The following is a 25,361-nucleotide window of genomic DNA, read 5'->3' on the forward strand; positions in this document are numbered from 1 at the left end:
GTCTTGCTTTATTGCCCAAACTTGAGTGCAGTGATGTGATCTTGGCTTACTGCATCCTCCACCTTCCGGGTTCAAGTGATTCTCCTGCCTCAACCTGCCAAATAGCTGGGATCACAGGTACCCACCACCATGCCTGGCTAGTTTTGTATTTTTAGTAGAGACATGGTTTCTCCATGTTGGCCTTTTTTTTTTTTTTTTTTAGAGACGGGGTTTCTTCATATTGGTCAGGCTGGTCTCGAACTCCTGACCTCAGGTGATCCACCTGCCTCGGCCTCTCGAAGTGTTGGGAGTACAGACGTGAGCCACTGTGCCTGGCCAGTTTCTATGTATTCTAAATGCATTTTTATTTTATGTAATCCTCAGTTCCTTATTTTCAGTGATAGTCTTCATTTTTTTTTTTATATATCTGCATTGTGAGTACTGTTGTGTCAGGGAGTGGCTTCTCATTTCCTTTATTTTTATTTTTTTGAGACAGTCTCTTACTCTGTCACCCAGGGTGTAGTGCAGTAGTGTGATACTGGCTGACTGTCACCTGCCTTCTGGGATCAAGTGATCCTGTTACCTCAGCTTTCTGAGTTGCTGGGATTACAGACGTGTGTCACCACGCGTGATTCATTTTAGGTAGTTCTATTCCAGATGGCTGTTTCACCACGTTGGCCAGGATGGCTTCGAATGCCTGGCCTGATGTGATTTACCTGCCTCAGAGTCCCAGAGTGCTGGGATTATGGGCATGAGCCACTGCCCCTGGCCCTGTGCAAGTTTGTTTTTCAGGCTGAATAGTATTCCATTGTATGTGTATACCACATTTTGTTGATACCGTTATCTGTCGATGGACATGTGGGTTGGTTCCTTCTCTTTACTATTATAAATAATACTGCTAGGCCAGGCGTGGTGGCTGAAGCCTGTAATCCCAGCACTTTGGAAGTTCCAGGGGGCAGATCAACTGAGGTCAGGAGTTGGAGAGCAGCCTGGCCGACGTGGTGAAACCCCATCTTTACTAAAAATACACACACACAAAAAAAGCTTAGCTGGGCATGGTGATGTACAGTTTTAATCCCAGCTACTCAGGAGGCTGAGGTAGGAGAATCTCTTGAACCGGGAGGGGAGGCTGCAGTGAGCCAAGATCAGGCCCTTGTGCTGCAGTCTAGGTGGAGTAGACTGGTTTTGTTTCCAGACTCCGTCTCAAAAACAAAATGAAACAACACAAAAAATCTGTATCTATATCTGTATCTATATCTATCTATCTATCTATATATTACTAGAGCTATTCTTGAAGATCCTGTTTCCAATTTTTTGGCCCATGGGGTTATTCAATTATGAATGATTGGAGGAACTGTTATATGATTTTTTAAAAGGGGCTATCCCATTATACATTCACAGCAACAGTGCAAAAGGCTTTTTCACCTTAGCATTAAAAAAAAAATTGATTGATTATTTTTTGAGACAGACTTTCACTCTTGATGCCCAGGCTGGAGTGCAATGGTGTGATCTCTGCTCACTGCAACCTCCGCCTCCTGTATTCAAGTGATTCTCCTGCCTCAGCTTCCCGGGTAGCTGGGATTACAGGCTTGTGCCACCACGTCTGGCTAATTTTGTGTTTTTAGTAGAGATGGAGCTTCTCCATGTTGGTCAGGCTGGTCTCGAGCTCCTGACCTGAGATGATCCACCCGTCTCAGCCTCCCAAAGTGAGTCTCTGCTCCTGGCCGTGTCTGCATTTTTACCAACACTTCCTGTCTATTCCTATGGATGCTAAATCTTTTAATGCACTTGAGATGATGTTTCATTGTAGTTATTGTTTTTTCCTACATGCTACGTTTTTTATTTTTTTTTGGTGCTTATTTATTCTATGCTTATTGGTGATTTGTCTGTCATTTCTGCAGAAAGGTGTATGCAGTTCCTAGACTTATTTTCTAATTGTGTTTTTTGATTTTTGTTGCCAACTTGTAAAAATTCCTTGTATTTTCTAAATATTAATCCCCAATGAAATATATAATTTCCACAGTCTTCTCATGGAATCTTTCTTTTTTTTTTCTTTTTGAGACGGAGCGTAGCTCTGTCGCCCAGGCTGGAGTCCAGTGGCGCGACCTTGAGTCACTGCAAACTCCGCCTCCCAGGTTCAAGCGATTCTCCTGCCTCAGCCTTCCGAGTAGCTGGGATTATGTCCCCCTAATTTTTGTATTTTTAGTAGAGACAGGGTTTTACCATATTGGTCAGGCTGGCCTCGAACTGCTAACGTTGTGATTTGCCCACCTCAGCCTCCCACAATGCTGGGATTACAGGCATGAGTCACCGGTGGTGCCCAGTCTTCCATGGAGTCTTTGGTGATTTCCTCATATCAGATGATGTCTTCTGTGAACACAGAGCATTTTACTTTTTTTCTCACTGCTTGGCATTTCTTTCTTTTTCTTGTGTCTGATTTCTTCAGTCAGGATTCCAGTAACATGCTGACTAGAAATAACAAAAGCAGGCTTCTTAGTCTCTTTCCTGATCTTAGAGGAAGAGATTTCAGGCTTTCGCCATCCACTGTGATGGTAACCGTGGGCTTCTCCTAAATGGTCTTTATTATGTTGAGGTGGGTTTTTTGTATTCTGTGTGTATTGAGTGTTTTTATTTCAAAATAATGTTGAGTTTTTGATTTTCGATAGTTTGTTTATAATGTGTCTCTTGAATGGTGTGCTGGGGTTGATTCAGAAAGTAGTGATCTTACCATTTATTTCACTTTTTATATCGTGAGCTGGTGGTAAGTAGAAGTCGTGGCTTTTTTCTTAAGAGGGACTTGTTTAGAATTCTGTAGGCTGTATAAATGTACTACTGTTTGCTTGCTGGTTTCGTCATTGGTTACAATATTAATTATTTATTTTTTTTGAGACAGAGTCTTGCTCTGTCACCCACGATGGAGTAGAGTGGCACGATCTCAGCTCGCCGCAGCCTGTTTCTCCTGGATTCAAGCAGTTCTCTGTCTCAGCCTCCTGAGTCACTGGGATTATAGGCGCCCTCTACCACACTGGCTGCTTTTTGTATTGTTAGTAGAGACAGGGTTTCACCATCTTGGCCAGTCTAGTCTTGAACTCTGACCTTGTGATCCACCCACCTCAGCCTCCCAAAGTGCTGGGATTACAGGCGTGATCCACCGCACCTGGCCCAAAATCAGTTTTTGTTTTTTTTTTGAGACAGAGTCTCACTCTGTCACTAACGCTGGATTGCAATGGCATGGTCTTGGCCCACTGCCACGTTTGTCTTCTGGGTTCAAGCAGTTCTCCCAGCTCAGACTCCTGAGTAGCTGGGTCTGAAGGCGTGTGCCACCACACCCAGCTAAATTTTGTATTTTTAATAGAGACGGGGTTTTGCTTAGTTGGCCAAGCCGATCTTGAACTCCTGACATCATGATCCATCTGCCTTGGCCTCCCAAAGTGCTGAAATAACAGGCGTGAGCCACCACACCTGACTGACTAATTTTTATGATTTTACATACGGCTTTTTGGTATGTGGTCTGCAATATAACTGACACACTCCACTTGGTAATGTCAGAAAGTGCCGCTGGGCACAGGGGCTTATGACTGTAATCCCAAGACTTTGGGAGGCTGAGGCAGGTGGATCCCTTGAGGTCAGGAGTTTGAGACCAGCCTTGCCAACGTTGTGAAATCTTACCTCTAATAATACAAAAATTAGCCGGGCATGGTGAGGCCTGCCTGTAATTCCAGCTATTCAGGAGGCTGAGGCAGAAGAATCGTTTGAACCCAGGAGATGGAGGTTGCGGTGAGCAGAGGTGTCGCCATTGCACTCCAGCCTGGGGGACAGAGCAAGACTGTCTCAAAAAAATAAAAATATAAATGTTTTCTTTAAAAAAAGTCACAAAATACCTGTTCTCTCTGGATATATGTAATTTTATGACATTTATTTAGTAAAATATTATATTAATATTTTCCTTTTCTTTTTCTTTTCTTTTTTTTTTTTTTTGAGATGAAGTCTCGGATGGGTGTGGTGTCTCATGCCTGTAATCCCAGCACTTTGGGAGGCCGATGCCGGGGAATCACGAGGTCAGGCATTCGAGACCAGCCTGGCCAAGATACTGAAACTTTGTCTCTACTAAAAATACAAAAATTACCTGGGTGCGGTGGCTGGTGCCTGTAATCCCAGCTATTCGGGAGGCTGAGGCAGGAGAATCTCTTGAAACCGGGAGGCAGAGGTTGCAGTGGCCGAGATCGCACCATTGCACTCCAGCCTGGGCGACAGAGTGAGACTCCTTCTCATAATAAATAAATAAATAAATAATAGAAATGGAGTCTCACTCTGTCACCCAGGATGAAGTGCAGTGGTGCAATCTCGACTCACTGAAACTTCTGCCTTCCGGGTTCAAGTAATTCTTTTGCGTCAACCCCTCGAATAGCTGTGACTATGGGTGTGGGCCACCAGGCCTGGCCAATTTTTGTAATCATTTCATCACTTCTCAGGGCTATTCTTGTTTCACAGTAGAACATTTCCGTTGATTTTGGTTATGCTTACATGAGCTTGTTGTGGATTATTTATCAATACAGTGTACTATATGGTTCTTGAGCATTTATTTGTATACAGTAAATGTGCTGTAAATATGAAGAATATAAATTTTTCAATTTATTGAGGTGACAGTGATACATATGTATGAGGCTTTTGACTGAACTCTTGTTCATTTCACTGTTTTCACACCAATATGTGTCATCGTTCATTTTTAACGAGAAAACTTTTGCTCAATTTGGCGTAGGATCGACCCTGTAACAGATATGTTTTCATCAGTCTTATTGAGGGAGGGCTTGTGAGGTTGAATGAGGTCCCCATATTTTAGTTCTGTCATTTGTTCAAGACACAGTGGCTTTTAACTTGTTTGTTTATTTATTTTGAGTTGGAGTCTTGCTTTATTGCCCAAACTTGAGTGCAGTGATGTGATCTTGGCTTACTGCATCCTCCACCTTCCGGGTTCAAGTGATTCTCCTGCCTCAACCTGCCAAATAGCTGGGATCACAGGTACCCACCACCATGCCTGGCTAGTTTTGTATTTTTAGTAGAGACATGGTTTCTCCATGTTGGCCTTTTTTTTTTTTTTTTTAGAGACGGAGTTTCTTCATATTGGTCAGGCTGGTCTCGAACTCCTGACCTCAGGTGATCCACCTGCCTCGGCCTCTCGAAGTGTTGGGAGTACAGACGTGAGCCACTGTGCCTGGCCAGTTTCTATGTATTCTAAATGCATTTTTATTTTATGTAATCCTCAGTTCCTTATTTTCAGTGATAGTCTTCATTTTTTTTTTTATATATCTGCATTGTGAGTACTGTTGTGTCAGGGAGTGGCTTCTCATTTCCTTTATTTTTATTTTTTTGAGACAGTCTCTTACTCTGTCACCCAGGGTGTAGTGCAGTAGTGTGATACTGGCTGACTGTCACCTGCCTTCTGGGATCAAGTGATCCTGTTACCTCAGCTTTCTGAGTTGCTGGGATTACAGACGTGTGTCACCACGCGTGATTCATTTTAGGTAGTTCTATTCCAGATGGCTGTTTCACCACGTTGGCCAGGATGGCTTCGAATGCCTGGCCTGATGTGATTTACCTGCCTCAGAGTCCCAGAGTGCTGGGATTATGGGCATGAGCCACTGCCCCTGGCCCTGTGCAAGTTTGTTTTTCAGGCTGAATAGTATTCCATTGTATGTGTATACCACATTTTGTTGATACCGTTATCTGTCGATGGACATGTGGGTTGGTTCCTTCTCTTTACTATTATAAATAATACTGCTAGGCCAGGCGTGGTGGCTGAAGCCTGTAATCCCAGCACTTTGGAAGTTCCAGGGGGCAGATCAACTGAGGTCAGGAGTTGGAGAGCAGCCTGGCCGACGTGGTGAAACCCCATCTTTACTAAAAATACACACACACAAAAAAAGCTTAGCTGGGCATGGTGATGTACAGTTTTAATCCCAGCTACTCAGGAGGCTGAGGTAGGAGAATCTCTTGAACCGGGAGGGGAGGCTGCAGTGAGCCAAGATCAGGCCCTTGTGCTGCAGTCTAGGTGGAGTAGACTGGTTTTGTTTCCAGACTCCGTCTCAAAAACAAAATGAAACAACACAAAAAATCTGTATCTATATCTGTATCTATATCTATCTATCTATCTATATATTACTAGAGCTATTCTTGAAGATCCTGTTTCCAATTTTTTGGCCCATGGGGTTATTCAATTATGAATGATTGGAGGAACTGTTATATGATTTTTTAAAAGGGGCTATCCCATTATACATTCACAGCAACAGTGCAAAAGGCTTTTTCACCTTAGCATTAAAAAAAAAATTGATTGATTATTTTTTGAGACAGACTTTCACTCTTGATGCCCAGGCTGGAGTGCAATGGTGTGATCTCTGCTCACTGCAACCTCCGCCTCCTGTATTCAAGTGATTCTCCTGCCTCAGCTTCCCGGGTAGCTGGGATTACAGGCTTGTGCCACCACGTCTGGCTAATTTTGTGTTTTTAGTAGAGATGGAGCTTCTCCATGTTGGTCAGGCTGGTCTCGAGCTCCTGACCTGAGATGATCCACCCGTCTCAGCCTCCCAAAGTGAGTCTCTGCTCCTGGCCGTGTCTGCATTTTTACCAACACTTCCTGTCTATTCCTATGGATGCTAAATCTTTTAATGCACTTGAGATGATGTTTCATTGTAGTTATTGTTTTTTCCTACATGCTACGTTTTTTATTTTTTTTTGGTGCTTATTTATTCTATGCTTATTGGTGATTTGTCTGTCATTTCTGCAGAAAGGTGTATGCAGTTCCTAGACTTATTTTCTAATTGTGTTTTTTGATTTTTGTTGCCAACTTGTAAAAATTCCTTGTATTTTCTAAATATTAATCCCCAATGAAATATATAATTTCCACAGTCTTCTCATGGAATCTTTCTTTTTTTTTTCTTTTTGAGACGGAGCGTAGCTCTGTCGCCCAGGCTGGAGTCCAGTGGCGCGACCTTGAGTCACTGCAAACTCCGCCTCCCAGGTTCAAGCGATTCTCCTGCCTCAGCCTTCCGAGTAGCTGGGATTATGTCCCCCTAATTTTTGTATTTTTAGTAGAGACAGGGTTTTACCATATTGGTCAGGCTGGCCTCGAACTGCTAACGTTGTGATTTGCCCACCTCAGCCTCCCACAATGCTGGGATTACAGGCATGAGTCACCGGTGGTGCCCAGTCTTCCATGGAGTCTTTGGTGATTTCCTCATATCAGATGATGTCTTCTGTGAACACAGAGCATTTTACTTTTTTTCTCACTGCTTGGCATTTCTTTCTTTTTCTTGTGTCTGATTTCTTCAGTCAGGATTCCAGTAACATGCTGACTAGAAATAACAAAAGCAGGCTTCTTAGTCTCTTTCCTGATCTTAGAGGAAGAGATTTCAGGCTTTCGCCATCCACTGTGATGGTAACCGTGGGCTTCTCCTAAATGGTCTTTATTATGTTGAGGTGGGTTTTTTGTATTCTGTGTGTATTGAGTGTTTTTATTTCAAAATAATGTTGAGTTTTTGATTTTCGATAGTTTGTTTATAATGTGTCTCTTGAATGGTGTGCTGGGGTTGATTCAGAAAGTAGTGATCTTACCATTTATTTCACTTTTTATATCGTGAGCTGGTGGTAAGTAGAAGTCGTGGCTTTTTTCTTAAGAGGGACTTGTTTAGAATTCTGTAGGCTGTATAAATGTACTACTGTTTGCTTGCTGGTTTCGTCATTGGTTACAATATTAATTATTTATTTTTTTTGAGACAGAGTCTTGCTCTGTCACCCACGATGGAGTAGAGTGGCACGATCTCAGCTCGCCGCAGCCGGTTTCTCCTGGATTCAAGCAGTTCTCTGTCTCAGCCTCCTGAGTCACTGGGATTATAGGCGCCCCCTACCACACTGGCTGCTTTTTGTATTGTTAGTAGAGACAGGGTTTCACCATCTTGGCCAGTCTAGTCTTGAACTCTGACCTTGTGATCCACCCACCTCAGCCTCCCAAAGTGCTGGGATTACAGGCGTGATCCACCGCACCTGGCCCAAAATCAGTTTTTGTTTTTTTTTTGAGACAGAGTCTCACTCTGTCACTAACGCTGGATTGCAATGGCATGGTCTTGGCCCACTGCCACGTTTGTCTTCTGGGTTCAAGCAGTTCTCCCAGCTCAGACTCCTGAGTAGCTGGGTCTGAAGGCGTGTGCCACCACACCCAGCTAAATTTTGTATTTTTAATAGAGACGGGGTTTTGCTTAGTTGGCCAAGCCGATCTTGAACTCCTGACATCATGATCCATCTGCCTTGGCCTCCCAAAGTGCTGAAATAACAGGCGTGAGCCACCACACCTGACTGACTAATTTTTATGATTTTACATACGGCTTTTTGGTATGTGGTCTGCAATATAACTGACACACTCCACTTGGTAATGTCAGAAAGTGCCGCTGGGCACAGGGGCTTATGACTGTAATCCCAAGACTTTGGGAGGCTGAGGCAGGTGGATCCCTTGAGGTCAGGAGTTTGAGACCAGCCTTGCCAACGTTGTGAAATCTTACCTCTAATAATACAAAAATTAGCCGGGCATGGTGAGGCCTGCCTGTAATTCCAGCTATTCAGGAGGCTGAGGCAGAAGAATCGTTTGAACCCAGGAGATGGAGGTTGCGGTGAGCAGAGGTGTCGCCATTGCACTCCAGCCTGGGGGACAGAGCAAGACTGTCTCAAAAAAATAAAAATATAAATGTTTTCTTTAAAAAAAGTCACAAAATACCTGTTCTCTCTGGATATATGTAATTTTATGACATTTATTTAGTAAAATATTATATTAATATTTTCCTTTTCTTTTTCTTTTTTTTTTGAGATGAAGTCTCGGCTGGGTGTGGTGTCTCATGCCTGTAATCCCAGCACTTTGGGAGGCCGATGCCGGGGAATCACGAGGTCAGGCATTCGAGACCAGCCTGGCCAAGATACTGAAACTTTGTCTCTACTAAAAATACAAAAATTACCTGGGTGCGGTGGCTGGTGCCTGTAATCCCAGCTATTCGGGAGGCTGAGGCAGGAGAATCTCTTGAAACCGGGAGGCAGAGGTTGCAGTGGCCGAGATCGCACCATTGCACTCCAGCCTGGGCGACAGAGTGAGACTCCTCCTCATAATAAATAAATAAATAAATAAATAAATAAATAAATAAATAATAGAAATGGAGTCTCACTCTGTCACCCAGGATGAAGTGCAGTGGTGCAATCTCGACTCACTGAAACTTCTGCCTTCCGGGTTCAAGTAATTCTTTTGCGTCAACCCCTCGAATAGCTGTGACTATGGGTGTGGGCCACCAGGCCTGGCCAATTTTTGTAATCATTTCATCACTTCTCAGGGCTATTCTTGTTTCACAGTAGAACATTTCCGTTGATTTTGGTTATGCTTACATGAGCTTGTTGTGGATTATTTATCAATACAGTGTACTATATGGTTCTTGAGCATTTATTTGTATACAGTAAATGTGCTGTAAATATGAAGAATATAAATTTTTCAATTTATTGAGGTGACAGTGATACATATGTATGAGGCTTTTGACTGAACTCTTGTTCATTTCACTGTTTTCACACCAATATGTGTCATCGTTCATTTTTAACGAGAAAACTTTTGCTCAATTTGGCGTAGGATCGACCCTGTAACAGATATGTTTTCATCAGTCTTATTGAGGGAGGGCTTGTGAGGTTGAATGAGGTCCCCATATTTTAGTTCTGTCATTTGTTCAAGACACAGTGGCTTTTAACTTGTTTGTTTATTTATTTTGAGTTGGAGTCTTGCTTTATTGCCCAAACTTGAGTGCAGTGATGTGATCTTGGCTTACTGCATCCTCCACCTTCCGGGTTCAAGTGATTCTCCTGCCTCAACCTGCCAAATAGCTGGGATCACAGGTACCCACCACCATGCCTGGCTAGTTTTGTATTTTTAGTAGAGACATGGTTTCTCCATGTTGGCCTTTTTTTTTTTTTTTTTTAGAGACGGGGTTTCTTCATATTGGTCAGGCTGGTCTCGAACTCCTGACCTCAGGTGATCCACCTGCCTCGGCCTCTCGAAGTGTTGGGAGTACAGACGTGAGCCACTGTGCCTGGCCAGTTTCTATGTATTCTAAATGCATTTTTATTTTATGTAATCCTCAGTTCCTTATTTTCAGTGATAGTCTTCATTTTTTTTTTTATATATCTGCATTGTGAGTACTGTTGTGTCAGGGAGTGGCTTCTCATTTCCTTTATTTTTATTTTTTTGAGACAGTCTCTTACTCTGTCACCCAGGGTGTAGTGCAGTAGTGTGATACTGGCTGACTGTCACCTGCCTTCTGGGATCAAGTGATCCTGTTACCTCAGCTTTCTGAGTTGCTGGGATTACAGACGTGTGTCACCACGCGTGATTCATTTTAGGTAGTTCTATTCCAGATGGCTGTTTCACCACGTTGGCCAGGATGGCTTCGAATGCCTGGCCTGATGTGATTTACCTGCCTCAGAGTCCCAGAGTGCTGGGATTATGGGCATGAGCCACTGCCCCTGGCCCTGTGCAAGTTTGTTTTTCAGGCTGAATAGTATTCCATTGTATGTGTATACCACATTTTGTTGATACCGTTATCTGTCGATGGACATGTGGGTTGGTTCCTTCTCTTTACTATTATAAATAATACTGCTAGGCCAGGCGTGGTGGCTGAAGCCTGTAATCCCAGCACTTTGGAAGTTCCAGGGGGCAGATCAACTGAGGTCAGGAGTTGGAGAGCAGCCTGGCCGACGTGGTGAAACCCCATCTTTACTAAAAATACACACACACAAAAAAAGCTTAGCTGGGCATGGTGATGTACAGTTTTAATCCCAGCTACTCAGGAGGCTGAGGTAGGAGAATCTCTTGAACCGGGAGGGGAGGCTGCAGTGAGCCAAGATCAGGCCCTTGTGCTGCAGTCTAGGTGGAGTAGACTGGTTTTGTTTCCAGACTCCGTCTCAAAAACAAAATGAAACAACACAAAAAATCTGTATCTATATCTGTATCTATATCTATCTATCTATCTATATATTACTAGAGCTATTCTTGAAGATCCTGTTTCCAATTTTTTGGCCCATGGGGTTATTCAATTATGAATGATTGGAGGAACTGTTATATGATTTTTTAAAAGGGGCTATCCCATTATACATTCACAGCAACAGTGCAAAAGGCTTTTTCACCTTAGCATTAAAAAAAAAATTGATTGATTATTTTTTGAGACAGACTTTCACTCTTGATGCCCAGGCTGGAGTGCAATGGTGTGATCTCTGCTCACTGCAACCTCCGCCTCCTGTATTCAAGTGATTCTCCTGCCTCAGCTTCCCGGGTAGCTGGGATTACAGGCTTGTGCCACCACGTCTGGCTAATTTTGTGTTTTTAGTAGAGATGGAGCTTCTCCATGTTGGTCAGGCTGGTCTCGAGCTCCTGACCTGAGATGATCCACCCGTCTCAGCCTCCCAAAGTGAGTCTCTGCTCCTGGCCGTGTCTGCATTTTTACCAACACTTCCTGTCTATTCCTATGGATGCTAAATCTTTTAATGCACTTGAGATGATGTTTCATTGTAGTTATTGTTTTTTCCTACATGCTACGTTTTTTATTTTTTTTTGGTGCTTATTTATTCTATGCTTATTGGTGATTTGTCTGTCATTTCTGCAGAAAGGTGTATGCAGTTCCTAGACTTATTTTCTAATTGTGTTTTTTGATTTTTGTTGCCAACTTGTAAAAATTCCTTGTATTTTCTAAATATTAATCCCCAATGAAATATATAATTTCCACAGTCTTCTCATGGAATCTTTCTTTTTTTTTTCTTTTTGAGACGGAGCGTAGCTCTGTCGCCCAGGCTGGAGTCCAGTGGCGCGACCTTGAGTCACTGCAAACTCCGCCTCCCAGGTTCAAGCGATTCTCCTGCCTCAGCCTTCCGAGTAGCTGGGATTATGTCCCCCTAATTTTTGTATTTTTAGTAGAGACAGGGTTTTACCATATTGGTCAGGCTGGCCTCGAACTGCTAACGTTGTGATTTGCCCACCTCAGCCTCCCACAATGCTGGGATTACAGGCATGAGTCACCGGTGGTGCCCAGTCTTCCATGGAGTCTTTGGTGATTTCCTCATATCAGATGATGTCTTCTGTGAACACAGAGCATTTTACTTTTTTTCTCACTGCTTGGCATTTCTTTCTTTTTCTTGTGTCTGATTTCTTCAGTCAGGATTCCAGTAACATGCTGACTAGAAATAACAAAAGCAGGCTTCTTAGTCTCTTTCCTGATCTTAGAGGAAGAGATTTCAGGCTTTCGCCATCCACTGTGATGGTAACCGTGGGCTTCTCCTAAATGGTCTTTATTATGTTGAGGTGGGTTTTTTGTATTCTGTGTGTATTGAGTGTTTTTATTTCAAAATAATGTTGAGTTTTTGATTTTCGATAGTTTGTTTATAATGTGTCTCTTGAATGGTGTGCTGGGGTTGATTCAGAAAGTAGTGATCTTACCATTTATTTCACTTTTTATATCGTGAGCTGGTGGTAAGTAGAAGTCGTGGCTTTTTTCTTAAGAGGGACTTGTTTAGAATTCTGTAGGCTGTATAAATGTACTACTGTTTGCTTGCTGGTTTCGTCATTGGTTACAATATTAATTATTTATTTTTTTTGAGACAGAGTCTTGCTCTGTCACCCACGATGGAGTAGAGTGGCACGATCTCAGCTCGCCGCAGCCTGTTTCTCCTGGATTCAAGCAGTTCTCTGTCTCAGCCTCCTGAGTCACTGGGATTATAGGCGCCCTCTACCACACTGGCTGCTTTTTGTATTGTTAGTAGAGACAGGGTTTCACCATCTTGGCCAGTCTAGTCTTGAACTCTGACCTTGTGATCCACCCACCTCAGCCTCCCAAAGTGCTGGGATTACAGGCGTGATCCACCGCACCTGGCCCAAAATCAGTTTTTGTTTTTTTTTTGAGACAGAGTCTCACTCTGTCACTAACGCTGGATTGCAATGGCATGGTCTTGGCCCACTGCCACGTTTGTCTTCTGGGTTCAAGCAGTTCTCCCAGCTCAGACTCCTGAGTAGCTGGGTCTGAAGGCGTGTGCCACCACACCCAGCTAAATTTTGTATTTTTAATAGAGACGGGGTTTTGCTTAGTTGGCCAAGCCGATCTTGAACTCCTGACATCATGATCCATCTGCCTTGGCCTCCCAAAGTGCTGAAATAACAGGCGTGAGCCACCACACCTGACTGACTAATTTTTATGATTTTACATACGGCTTTTTGGTATGTGGTCTGCAATATAACTGACACACTCCACTTGGTAATGTCAGAAAGTGCCGCTGGGCACAGGGGCTTATGACTGTAATCCCAAGACTTTGGGAGGCTGAGGCAGGTGGATCCCTTGAGGTCAGGAGTTTGAGACCAGCCTTGCCAACGTTGTGAAATCTTACCTCTAATAATACAAAAATTAGCCGGGCATGGTGAGGCCTGCCTGTAATTCCAGCTATTCAGGAGGCTGAGGCAGAAGAATCGTTTGAACCCAGGAGATGGAGGTTGCGGTGAGCAGAGGTGTCGCCATTGCACTCCAGCCTGGGGGACAGAGCAAGACTGTCTCAAAAAAATAAAAATATAAATGTTTTCTTTAAAAAAAGTCACAAAATACCTGTTCTCTCTGGATATATGTAATTTTATGACATTTATTTAGTAAAATATTATATTAATATTTTCCTTTTCTTTTTCTTTTCTTTTTTTTTTTTTTTGAGATGAAGTCTCGGATGGGTGTGGTGTCTCATGCCTGTAATCCCAGCACTTTGGGAGGCCGATGCCGGGGAATCACGAGGTCAGGCATTCGAGACCAGCCTGGCCAAGATACTGAAACTTTGTCTCTACTAAAAATACAAAAATTACCTGGGTGCGGTGGCTGGTGCCTGTAATCCCAGCTATTCGGGAGGCTGAGGCAGGAGAATCTCTTGAAACCGGGAGGCAGAGGTTGCAGTGGCCGAGATCGCACCATTGCACTCCAGCCTGGGCGACAGAGTGAGACTCCTTCTCATAATAAATAAATAAATAAATAATAGAAATGGAGTCTCACTCTGTCACCCAGGATGAAGTGCAGTGGTGCAATCTCGACTCACTGAAACTTCTGCCTTCCGGGTTCAAGTAATTCTTTTGCGTCAACCCCTCGAATAGCTGTGACTATGGGTGTGGGCCACCAGGCCTGGCCAATTTTTGTAATCATTTCATCACTTCTCAGGGCTATTCTTGTTTCACAGTAGAACATTTCCGTTGATTTTGGTTATGCTTACATGAGCTTGTTGTGGATTATTTATCAATACAGTGTACTATATGGTTCTTGAGCATTTATTTGTATACAGTAAATGTGCTGTAAATATGAAGAATATAAATTTTTCAATTTATTGAGGTGACAGTGATACATATGTATGAGGCTTTTGACTGAACTCTTGTTCATTTCACTGTTTTCACACCAATATGTGTCATCGTTCATTTTTAACGAGAAAACTTTTGCTCAATTTGGCGTAGGATCGACCCTGTAACAGATATGTTTTCATCAGTCTTATTGAGGGAGGGCTTGTGAGGTTGAATGAGGTCCCCATATTTTAGTTCTGTCATTTGTTCAAGACACAGTGGCTTTTAACTTGTTTGTTTATTTATTTTGAGTTGGAGTCTTGCTTTATTGCCCAAACTTGAGTGCAGTGATGTGATCTTGGCTTACTGCATCCTCCACCTTCCGGGTTCAAGTGATTCTCCTGCCTCAACCTGCCAAATAGCTGGGATCACAGGTACCCACCACCATGCCTGGCTAGTTTTGTATTTTTAGTAGAGACATGGTTTCTCCATGTTGGCCTTTTTTTTTTTTTTTTTAGAGACGGAGTTTCTTCATATTGGTCAGGCTGGTCTCGAACTCCTGACCTCAGGTGATCCACCTGCCTCGGCCTCTCGAAGTGTTGGGAGTACAGACGTGAGCCACTGTGCCTGGCCAGTTTCTATGTATTCTAAATGCATTTTTATTTTATGTAATCCTCAGTTCCTTATTTTCAGTGATAGTCTTCATTTTTTTTTTTATATATCTGCATTGTGAGTACTGTTGTGTCAGGGAGTGGCTTCTCATTTCCTTTATTTTTATTTTTTTGAGACAGTCTCTTACTCTGTCACCCAGGGTGTAGTGCAGTAGTGTGATACTGGCTGACTGTCACCTGCCTTCTGGGATCAAGTGATCCTGTTACCTCAGCTTTCTGAGTTGCTGGGATTACAGACGTGTGTCACCACGCGTGATTCATTTTAGGTAGTTCTATTCCAGATGGCTGTTTCACCACGTTGGCCAGGATGGCTTCGAATGCCTGGCCTGATGTGATTTACCTGCCTCAGAGTCCCAGAGTGCTGGGATTATGGGCATGAGCCACTGCCCCTGGCCCTGTGCAAGTTTGTTTTTCAGGCTGAATAGTATTCCATTGTATGTGTATACCACATTTTGTTGATACCGTTATCTGTCGATGGACATGTGGGTTGGTTCCTTCTCTTTACTATTATAAATAATACTGCTAGGCCAGGCGTGGTGGCTGAAGCCTGTAATCCCAGCACTTTGGAAGTTCCAGGGGGCAGATCAACTGAGGTCAGGAGTTGGAGAGCAGCCTGGCCGACGTGGTGAAACCCCATCTTTACTAAAAATACACACACACAAAAAAAGCTTAGCTGGGCATGGTGATGTACAGTTTTAATCCCAGCTACTCAGGAGGCTGAGGTAGGAGAATCTCTTGAACCGGGAGGGGAGGCTGCAGTGAGCCAAGATCAGGCCCTTGTGCTGCAGTCTAGGTGGAGTAGACTGGTTTTGTTTCCAGACTCCGTCTCAAAAACAAAATGAAACAACACAAAAAATCTGTATCTATATCTGTATCTATATCTATCTATCTATCTATATATTACTAGAGCTATTCTTGAAGATCCTGTTTCCAATTTTTTGGCCCATGGGGTTATTCAATTATGAATGATTGGAGGAACTGTTATATGATTTTTTAAAAGGGGCTATCCCATTATACATTCACAGCAACAGTGCAAAAGGCTTTTTCACCTTAGCATTAAAAAAAAAATTGATTGATTATTTTTTGAGACAGACTTTCACTCTTGATGCCCAGGCTGGAGTGCAATGGTGTGATCTCTGCTCACTGCAACCTCCGCCTCCTGTATTCAAGTGATTCTCCTGCCTCAGCTTCCCGGGTAGCTGGGATTACAGGCTTGTGCCACCACGTCTGGCTAATTTTGTGTTTTTAGTAGAGATGGAGCTTCTCCATGTTGGTCAGGCTGGTCTCGAGCTCCTGACCTGAGATGATCCACCCGTCTCAGCCTCCCAAAGTGAGTCTCTGCTCCTGGCCGTGTCTGCATTTTTACCAACACTTCCTGTCTATTCCTATGGATGCTAAATCTTTTAATGCACTTGAGATGATGTTTCATTGTAGTTATTGTTTTTTCCTACATGCTACGTTTTTTATTTTTTTTTGGTGCTTATTTATTCTATGCTTATTGGTGATTTGTCTGTCATTTCTGCAGAAAGGTGTATGCAGTTCCTAGACTTATTTTCTAATTGTGTTTTTTGATTTTTGTTGCCAACTTGTAAAAATTCCTTGTATTTTCTAAATATTAATCCCCAATGAAATATATAATTTCCACAGTCTTCTCATGGAATCTTTCTTTTTTTTTTCTTTTTGAGACGGAGCGTAGCTCTGTCGCCCAGGCTGGAGTCCAGTGGCGCGACCTTGAGTCACTGCAAACTCCGCCTCCCAGGTTCAAGCGATTCTCCTGCCTCAGCCTTCCGAGTAGCTGGGATTATGTCCCCCTAATTTTTGTATTTTTAGTAGAGACAGGGTTTTACCATATTGGTCAGGCTGGCCTCGAACTGCTAACGTTGTGATTTGCCCACCTCAGCCTCCCACAATGCTGGGATTACAGGCATGAGTCACCGGTGGTGCCCAGTCTTCCATGGAGTCTTTGGTGATTTCCTCATATCAGATGATGTCTTCTGTGAACACAGAGCATTTTACTTTTTTTCTCACTGCTTGGCATTTCTTTCTTTTTCTTGTGTCTGATTTCTTCAGTCAGGATTCCAGTAACATGCTGACTAGAAATAACAAAAGCAGGCTTCTTAGTCTCTTTCCTGATCTTAGAGGAAGAGATTTCAGGCTTTCGCCATCCACTGTGATGGTAACCGTGGGCTTCTCCTAAATGGTCTTTATTATGTTGAGGTGGGTTTTTTGTATTCTGTGTGTATTGAGTGTTTTTATTTCAAAATAATGTTGAGTTTTTGATTTTCGATAGTTTGTTTATAATGTGTCTCTTGAATGGTGTGCTGGGGTTGATTCAGAAAGTAGTGATCTTACCATTTATTTCACTTTTTATATCGTGAGCTGGTGGTAAGTAGAAGTCGTGGCTTTTTTCTTAAGAGGGACTTGTTTAGAATTCTGTAGGCTGTATAAATGTACTACTGTTTGCTTGCTGGTTTCGTCATTGGTTACAATATTAATTATTTATTTTTTTTGAGACAGAGTCTTGCTCTGTCACCCACGATGGAGTAGAGTGGCACGATCTCAGCTCGCCGCAGCCGGTTTCTCCTGGATTCAAGCAGTTCTCTGTCTCAGCCTCCTGAGTCACTGGGATTATAGGCGCCCCCTACCACACTGGCTGCTTTTTGTATTGTTAGTAGAGACAGGGTTTCACCATCTTGGCCAGTCTAGTCTTGAACTCTGACCTTGTGATCCACCCACCTCAGCCTCCCAAAGTGCTGGGATTACAGGCGTGATCCACCGCACCTGGCCCAAAATCAGTTTTTGTTTTTTTTTTGAGACAGAGTCTCACTCTGTCACTAACGCTGGATTGCAATGGCATGGTCTTGGCCCACTGCCACGTTTGTCTTCTGGGTTCAAGCAGTTCTCCCAGCTCAGACTCCTGAGTAGCTGGGTCTGAAGGCGTGTGCCACCACACCCAGCTAAATTTTGTATTTTTAATAGAGACGGGGTTTTGCTTAGTTGGCCAAGCCGATCTTGAACTCCTGACATCATGATCCATCTGCCTTGGCCTCCCAAAGTGCTGAAATAACAGGCGTGAGCCACCACACCTGACTGACTAATTTTTATGATTTTACATACGGCTTTTTGGTATGTGGTCTGCAATATAACTGACACACTCCACTTGGTAATGTCAGAAAGTGCCGCTGGGCACAGGGGCTTATGACTGTAATCCCAAGACTTTGGGAGGCTGAGGCAGGTGGATCCCTTGAGGTCAGGAGTTTGAGACCAGCCTTGCCAACGTTGTGAAATCTTACCTCTAATAATACAAAAATTAGCCGGGCATGGTGAGGCCTGCCTGTAATTCCAGCTATTCAGGAGGCTGAGGCAGAAGAATCGTTTGAACCCAGGAGATGGAGGTTGCGGTGAGCAGAGGTGTCGCCATTGCACTCCAGCCTGGGGGACAGAGCAAGACTGTCTCAAAAAAATAAAAATATAAATGTTTTCTTTAAAAAAAGTCACAAAATACCTGTTCTCTCTGGATATATGTAATTTTATGACATTTATTTAGTAAAATATTATATTAATATTTTCCTTTTCTTTTTCTTTTTTTTTTGAGATGAAGTCTCGGCTGGGTGTGGTGTCTCATGCCTGTAATCCCAGCACTTTGGGAGGCCGATGCCGGGGAATCACGAGGTCAGGCATTCGAGACCAGCCTGGCCAAGATACTGAAACTTTGTCTCTACTAAAAATACAAAAATTACCTGGGTGCGGTGGCTGGTGCCTGTAATCCCAGCTATTCGGGAGGCTGAGGCAGGAGAATCTCTTGAAACCGGGAGGCAGAGGTTGCAGTGGCCGAGATCGCACCATTGCACTCCAGCCTGGGCGACAGAGTGAGACTCCTCCTCATAATAAATAAATAAATAAATAAATAAATAAATAAATAAATAATAGAAATGGAGTCTCACTCTGTCACCCAGGATGAAGTGCAGTGGTGCAATCTCGACTCACTGAAACTTCTGCCTTCCGGGTTCAAGTAATTCTTTTGCGTCAACCCCTCGAATAGCTGTGACTATGGGTGTGGGCCACCAGGCCTGGCCAATTTTTGTAATCATTTCATCACTTCTCAGGGCTATTCTTGTTTCACAGTAGAACATTTCCGTTGATTTTGGTTATGCTTACATGAGCTTGTTGTGGATTATTTATCAATACAGTGTACTATATGGTTCTTGAGCATTTATTTGTATACAGTAAATGTGCTGTAAATATGAAGAATATAAATTTTTCAATTTATTGAGGTGACAGTGATACATATGTATGAGGCTTTTGACTGAACTCTTGTTCATTTCACTGTTTTCACACCAATATGTGTCATCGTTCATTTTTAACGAGAAAACTTTTGCTCAATTTGGCGTAGGATCGACCCTGTAACAGATATGTTTTCATCAGTCTTATTGAGGGAGGGCTTGTGAGGTTGAATGAGGTCCCCATATTTTAGTTCTGTCATTTGTTCAAGACACAGTGGCTTTTAACTTGTTTGTTTATTTATTTTGAGTTGGAGTCTTGCTTTATTGCCCAAACTTGAGTGCAGTGATGTGATCTTGGCTTACTGCATCCTCCACCTTCCGGGTTCAAGTGATTCTCCTGCCTCAACCTGCCAAATAGCTGGGATCACAGGTACCCACCACCATGCCTGGCTAGTTTTGTATTTTTAGTAGAGACATGGTTTCTCCATGTTGGCCTTTTTTTTTTTTTTTTTTAGAGACGGAGTTTCTTCATATTGGTCAGGCTGGTCTCGAACTCCTGACCTCAGGTGATCCACCTGCCTCGGCCTCTCGAAGTGTTGGGAGTACAGACGTGAGCCACTGTGCCTGGCCAGTTTCTATGTATTCTAAATGCATTTTTATTTTATGTAATCCTCAGTTCCTTATTTTCAGTGATAGTCTTCATTTTTTTTTTTATATATCTGCATTGTGAGTACTGTTGTGTCAGGGAGTGGCTTCTCATTTCCTTTATTTTTATTTTTTTGAGACAGTCTCTTACTCTGTCACCCAGGGTGTAGTGCAGTAGTGTGATACTGGCTGACTGTCACCTGCCTTCTGGGATCAAGTGATCCTGTTACCTCAGCTTTCTGAGTTGCTGGGATTACAGACGTGTGTCACCACGCGTGATTCATTTTAGGTAGTTCTATTCCAGATGGCTGTTTCACCACGTTGGCCAGGATGGCTTCGAATGCCTGGCCTGATGTGATTTACCTGCCTCAGAGTCCCAGAGTGCTGGGATTATGGGCATGAGCCACTGCCCCTGGCCCTGTGCAAGTTTGTTTTTCAGGCTGAATAGTATTCCATTGTATGTGTATACCACATTTTGTTGATACCGTTATCTGTCGATGGACATGTGGGTTGGTTCCTTCTCTTTACTATTATAAATAATACTGCTAGGCCAGGCGTGGTGGCTGAAGCCTGTAATCCCAGCACTTTGGAAGTTCCAGGGGGCAGATCAACTGAGGTCAGGAGTTGGAGAGCAGCCTGGCCGACGTGGTGAAACCCCATCTTTACTAAAAATACACACACACAAAAAAAGCTTAGCTGGGCATGGTGATGTACAGTTTTAATCCCAGCTACTCAGGAGGCTGAGGTAGGAGAATCTCTTGAACCGGGAGGGGAGGCTGCAGTGAGCCAAGATCAGGCCCTTGTGCTGCAGTCTAGGTGGAGTAGACTGGTTTTGTTTCCAGACTCCGTCTCAAAAACAAAATGAAACAACACAAAAAATCTGTATCTATATCTGTATCTATATCTATCTATCTATCTATATATTACTAGAGCTATTCTTGAAGATCCTGTTTCCAATTTTTTGGCCCATGGGGTTATTCAATTATGAATGATTGGAGGAACTGTTATATGATTTTTTAAAAGGGGCTATCCCATTATACATTCACAGCAACAGTGCAAAAGGCTTTTTCACCTTAGCATTAAAAAAAAAATTGATTGATTATTTTTTGAGACAGACTTTCACTCTTGATGCCCAGGCTGGAGTGCAATGGTGTGATCTCTGCTCACTGCAACCTCCGCCTCCTGTATTCAAGTGATTCTCCTGCCTCAGCTTCCCGGGTAGCTGGGATTACAGGCTTGTGCCACCACGTCTGGCTAATTTTGTGTTTTTAGTAGAGATGGAGCTTCTCCATGTTGGTCAGGCTGGTCTCGAGCTCCTGACCTGAGATGATCCACCCGTCTCAGCCTCCCAAAGTGAGTCTCTGCTCCTGGCCGTGTCTGCATTTTTACCAACACTTCCTGTCTATTCCTATGGATGCTAAATCTTTTAATGCACTTGAGATGATGTTTCATTGTAGTTATTGTTTTTTCCTACATGCTACGTTTTTTATTTTTTTTTGGTGCTTATTTATTCTATGCTTATTGGTGATTTGTCTGTCATTTCTGCAGAAAGGTGTATGCAGTTCCTAGACTTATTTTCTAATTGTGTTTTTTGATTTTTGTTGCCAACTTGTAAAAATTCCTTGTATTTTCTAAATATTAATCCCCAATGAAATATATAATTTCCACAGTCTTCTCATGGAATCTTTCTTTTTTTTTTCTTTTTGAGACGGAGCGTAGCTCTGTCGCCCAGGCTGGAGTCCAGTGGCGCGACCTTGAGTCACTGCAAACTCCGCCTCCCAGGTTCAAGCGATTCTCCTGCCTCAGCCTTCCGAGTAGCTGGGATTATGTCCCCCTAATTTTTGTATTTTTAGTAGAGACAGGGTTTTACCATATTGGTCAGGCTGGCCTCGAACTGCTAACGTTGTGATTTGCCCACCTCAGCCTCCCACAATGCTGGGATTACAGGCATGAGTCACCGGTGGTGCCCAGTCTTCCATGGAGTCTTTGGTGATTTCCTCATATCAGATGATGTCTTCTGTGAACACAGAGCATTTTACTTTTTTTCTCACTGCTTGGCATTTCTTTCTTTTTCTTGTGTCTGATTTCTTCAGTCAGGATTCCAGTAACATGCTGACTAGAAATAACAAAAGCAGGCTTCTTAGTCTCTTTCCTGATCTTAGAGGAAGAGATTTCAGGCTTTCGCCATCCACTGTGATGGTAACCGTGGGCTTCTCCTAAATGGTCTTTATTATGTTGAGGTGGGTTTTTTGTATTCTGTGTGTATTGAGTGTTTTTATTTCAAAATAATGTTGAGTTTTTGATTTTCGATAGTTTGTTTATAATGTGTCTCTTGAATGGTGTGCTGGGGTTGATTCAGAAAGTAGTGATCTTACCATTTATTTCACTTTTTATATCGTGAGCTGGTGGTAAGTAGAAGTCGTGGCTTTTTTCTTAAGAGGGACTTGTTTAGAATTCTGTAGGCTGTATAAATGTACTACTGTTTGCTTGCTGGTTTCGTCATTGGTTACAATATTAATTATTTATTTTTTTTGAGACAGAGTCTTGCTCTGTCACCCACGATGGAGTAGAGTGGCACGATCTCAGCTCGCCGCAGCCTGTTTCTCCTGGATTCAAGCAGTTCTCTGTCTCAGCCTCCTGAGTCACTGGGATTATAGGCGCCCCCTACCACACTGGCTGCTTTTTGTATTGTTAGTAGAGACAGGGTTTCACCATCTTGGCCAGTCTAGTCTTGAACTCTGACCTTGTGATCCACCCACCTCAGCCTCCCAAAGTGCTGGGATTACAGGCGTGATCCACCGCACCTGGCCCAAAATCAGTTTTTGTTTTTGTTTTGAGACAGAGTCTCACTCTGTCACTAACGCTGGATTGCAATGGCATGGTCTTGGCCCACTGCCACGTTTGTCTTCTGGGTTCAAGCAGTTCTCCCAGCTCAGACTCCTGAGTAGCTGGGTCTGAAGGCGTGTGCCACCACACCCAGCTAAATTTTGTATTTTTAATAGAGACGGGGTTTTGCTTAGTTGGCCAAGCCGATCTTGAACTCCTGACATCATGATCCATCTGCCTTGGCCTCCCAAAGTGCTGAAATAACAGGCGTGAGCCACCACACCTGACTGACTAATTTTTATGATTTTACATACGGCTTTTTGGTATGTGGTCTGCAATATAACTGACACACTCCACTTGGTAATGTCAGAAAGTGCCGCTGGGCACAGGGGCTTATGACTGTAATCCCAAGACTTTGGGAGGCTGAGGCAGGTGGATCCCTTGAGGTCAGGAGTTTGAGACCAGCCTTGCCAACGTTGTGAAATCTTACCTCTAATAATACAAAAATTAGCCGGGCATGGTGAGGCCTGCCTGTAATTCCAGCTATTCAGGAGGCTGAGGCAGAAGAATCGTTTGAACCCAGGAGATGGAGGTTGCGGTGAGCAGAGGTGTCGCCATTGCACTCCAGCCTGGGGGACAGAGCAAGACTGTCTCAAAAAAATAAAAATATAAATGTTTTCTTTAAAAAAAGTCACAAAATACCTGTTCTCTCTGGATATATGTAATTTTATGACATTTATTTAGTAAAATATTATATTAATATTTTCCTTTTCTTTTTCTTTTTTTTTTGAGATGAAGTCTCGGCTGGGTGTGGTGTCTCATGCCTGTAATCCCAGCACTTTGGGAGGCCGATGCCGGGGAATCACGAGGTCAGGCATTCGAGACCAGCCTGGCCAAGATACTGAAACTTTGTCTCTACTAAAAATACAAAAATTACCTGGGTGCGGTGGCTGGTGCCTGTAATCCCAGCTATTCGGGAGGCTGAGGCAGGAGAATCGCTTGAAACCGGGAGGCAGAGGTTGCAGTGGCCGAGATCGCACCATTGCACTCCAGCCTGGGCGACAGAGTGAGACTCCTCCTCATAATAAATAAATAAATAAATAAATAAATAAATAAATAAATAATAGAAATGGAGTCTCACTCTGTCACCCAGGATGAAGTGCAGTGGTGCAATCTCGATTCACTGAAACTTCTGCCTTCCAGGTTCAAGTGATTCTTTTGCGTCAACCCCTCGAATAGCTGTGACTATGGGTGTGGGCCACCAGGCCTGGCCAATTTTTGTAATCATTTCATCACTTCTCAGGGCTATTCTTGTTTCACAGTAGAAAATTTCCGTTGATTTTGGTTATGCTTACATGAGCTTGTTGTGGATTATTTATCAATACAGTGTACTATATGGTTCTTGAGCATTTATTTGTATACAGTAAATGTGCTGTAAATATGAAGAATATAAATTTTTCAATTTATTGAGGTGACAGTGATACATATGTATGAGGCTTTTGACTGAACTCTTGTTCATTTCACTGTTTTCACACCAATATGTGTCATCGTTCATTTTTAACGAGAAAACTTTTGCTCAATTTGGCGTAGGATCGACCCTGTAACAGATATGTTTTCATCAGTCTTATTGAGGGAGGGCTTGTGAGGTTGAATGAGGTCCCCATATTTTAGTTCTGTCATTTGTTCAAGACACAGTGGCTTTTAACTTGTTTGTTTATTTATTTTGAGTTGGAGTCTTGCTTTATTGCCCAAACTTGAGTGCAGTGATGTGATCTTGGCTTACTGCATCCTCCACCTTCCGGGTTCAAGTGATTCTCCTGCCTCAACCTGCCAAATAGCTGGGATCACAGGTACCCACCACCATGCCTGGCTAGTTTTGTATTTTTAGTAGAGACATGGTTTCTCCATGTTGGCCTTTTTTTTTTTTTTTTAGAGACGGGGTTTCTTCATATTGGTCAGGCTGGTCTCGAACTCCTGACCTCAGGTGATCCACCTGCCTCGGCCTCTCGAAGTGTTGGGAGTACAGACGTGAGCCACTGTGCCTGGCCAGTTTCTATGTATTCTAAATGCATTTTTATTTTATGTAATCCTCAGTTCCTTATTTTCAGTGATAGTCTTCATTTTTTTTTTTTATATATCTGCATTGTGAGTACTGTTGTGTCAGGGAATGGCTTCTCATTTCCTTTATTTTTATTTTTTTGAGACAGTCTCTTACTCTGTCACCCAGGGTGTAGTGCAGTAGTGTGATACTGGCTGACTGCCACCTGCCTTCTGGGATCAAGTGATCCTGTTACCTCAGCTTTCTGAGTTGCTGGGATTATAGACGTGTGTCACCACGCGTGATTCATTTTAGGTAGTTCTATTCCAGATGGCTGTTTCACCACGTTGGCCAGGATGGCTTCGAATGCCTGGCCTGATGTGATTTACCTGCCTCAGAGTCCCAGAGTGCTGGGATTATGGGCATGAGCCACTGCCCCTGGCCCTGTGCAAGTTTGCTTTTCAGGCTGAATAGTATTCCATTGTATGTGTATGCCACATTTTGTTGATATCGTTATCTGTCGACGGACATGTGGGTTGGTTCCTTCTCTTTAGTATTATAAATAATACTGCTAGGCCAGGCGTGGTGGCTGAAGCCTGTAATCCCAGCACTTTGGAAGTTCC

General features: G+C 43.1%; 1 protein-coding gene across 1 annotated transcript in view; it reads left to right on the plus strand.

The window, feature by feature from the left end:
• LOC135276699 (zinc finger protein 888-like) overlaps positions 1–25,361 on the plus strand; it is a 94,522-nt gene that overhangs the window by 13,045 nt on the left and 56,116 nt on the right. The window lies entirely within an intron of this gene.

Source organism: Aotus nancymaae, unplaced genomic scaffold (genome assembly GCF_030222135.1).
Source record: "Aotus nancymaae isolate 86718 unplaced genomic scaffold, 86718_ANA_hifiasm-v0.15.2.pri h1tg000028l, whole genome shotgun sequence".
Lineage (NCBI taxonomy): Eukaryota > Metazoa > Chordata > Mammalia > Primates > Aotidae > Aotus > Aotus nancymaae.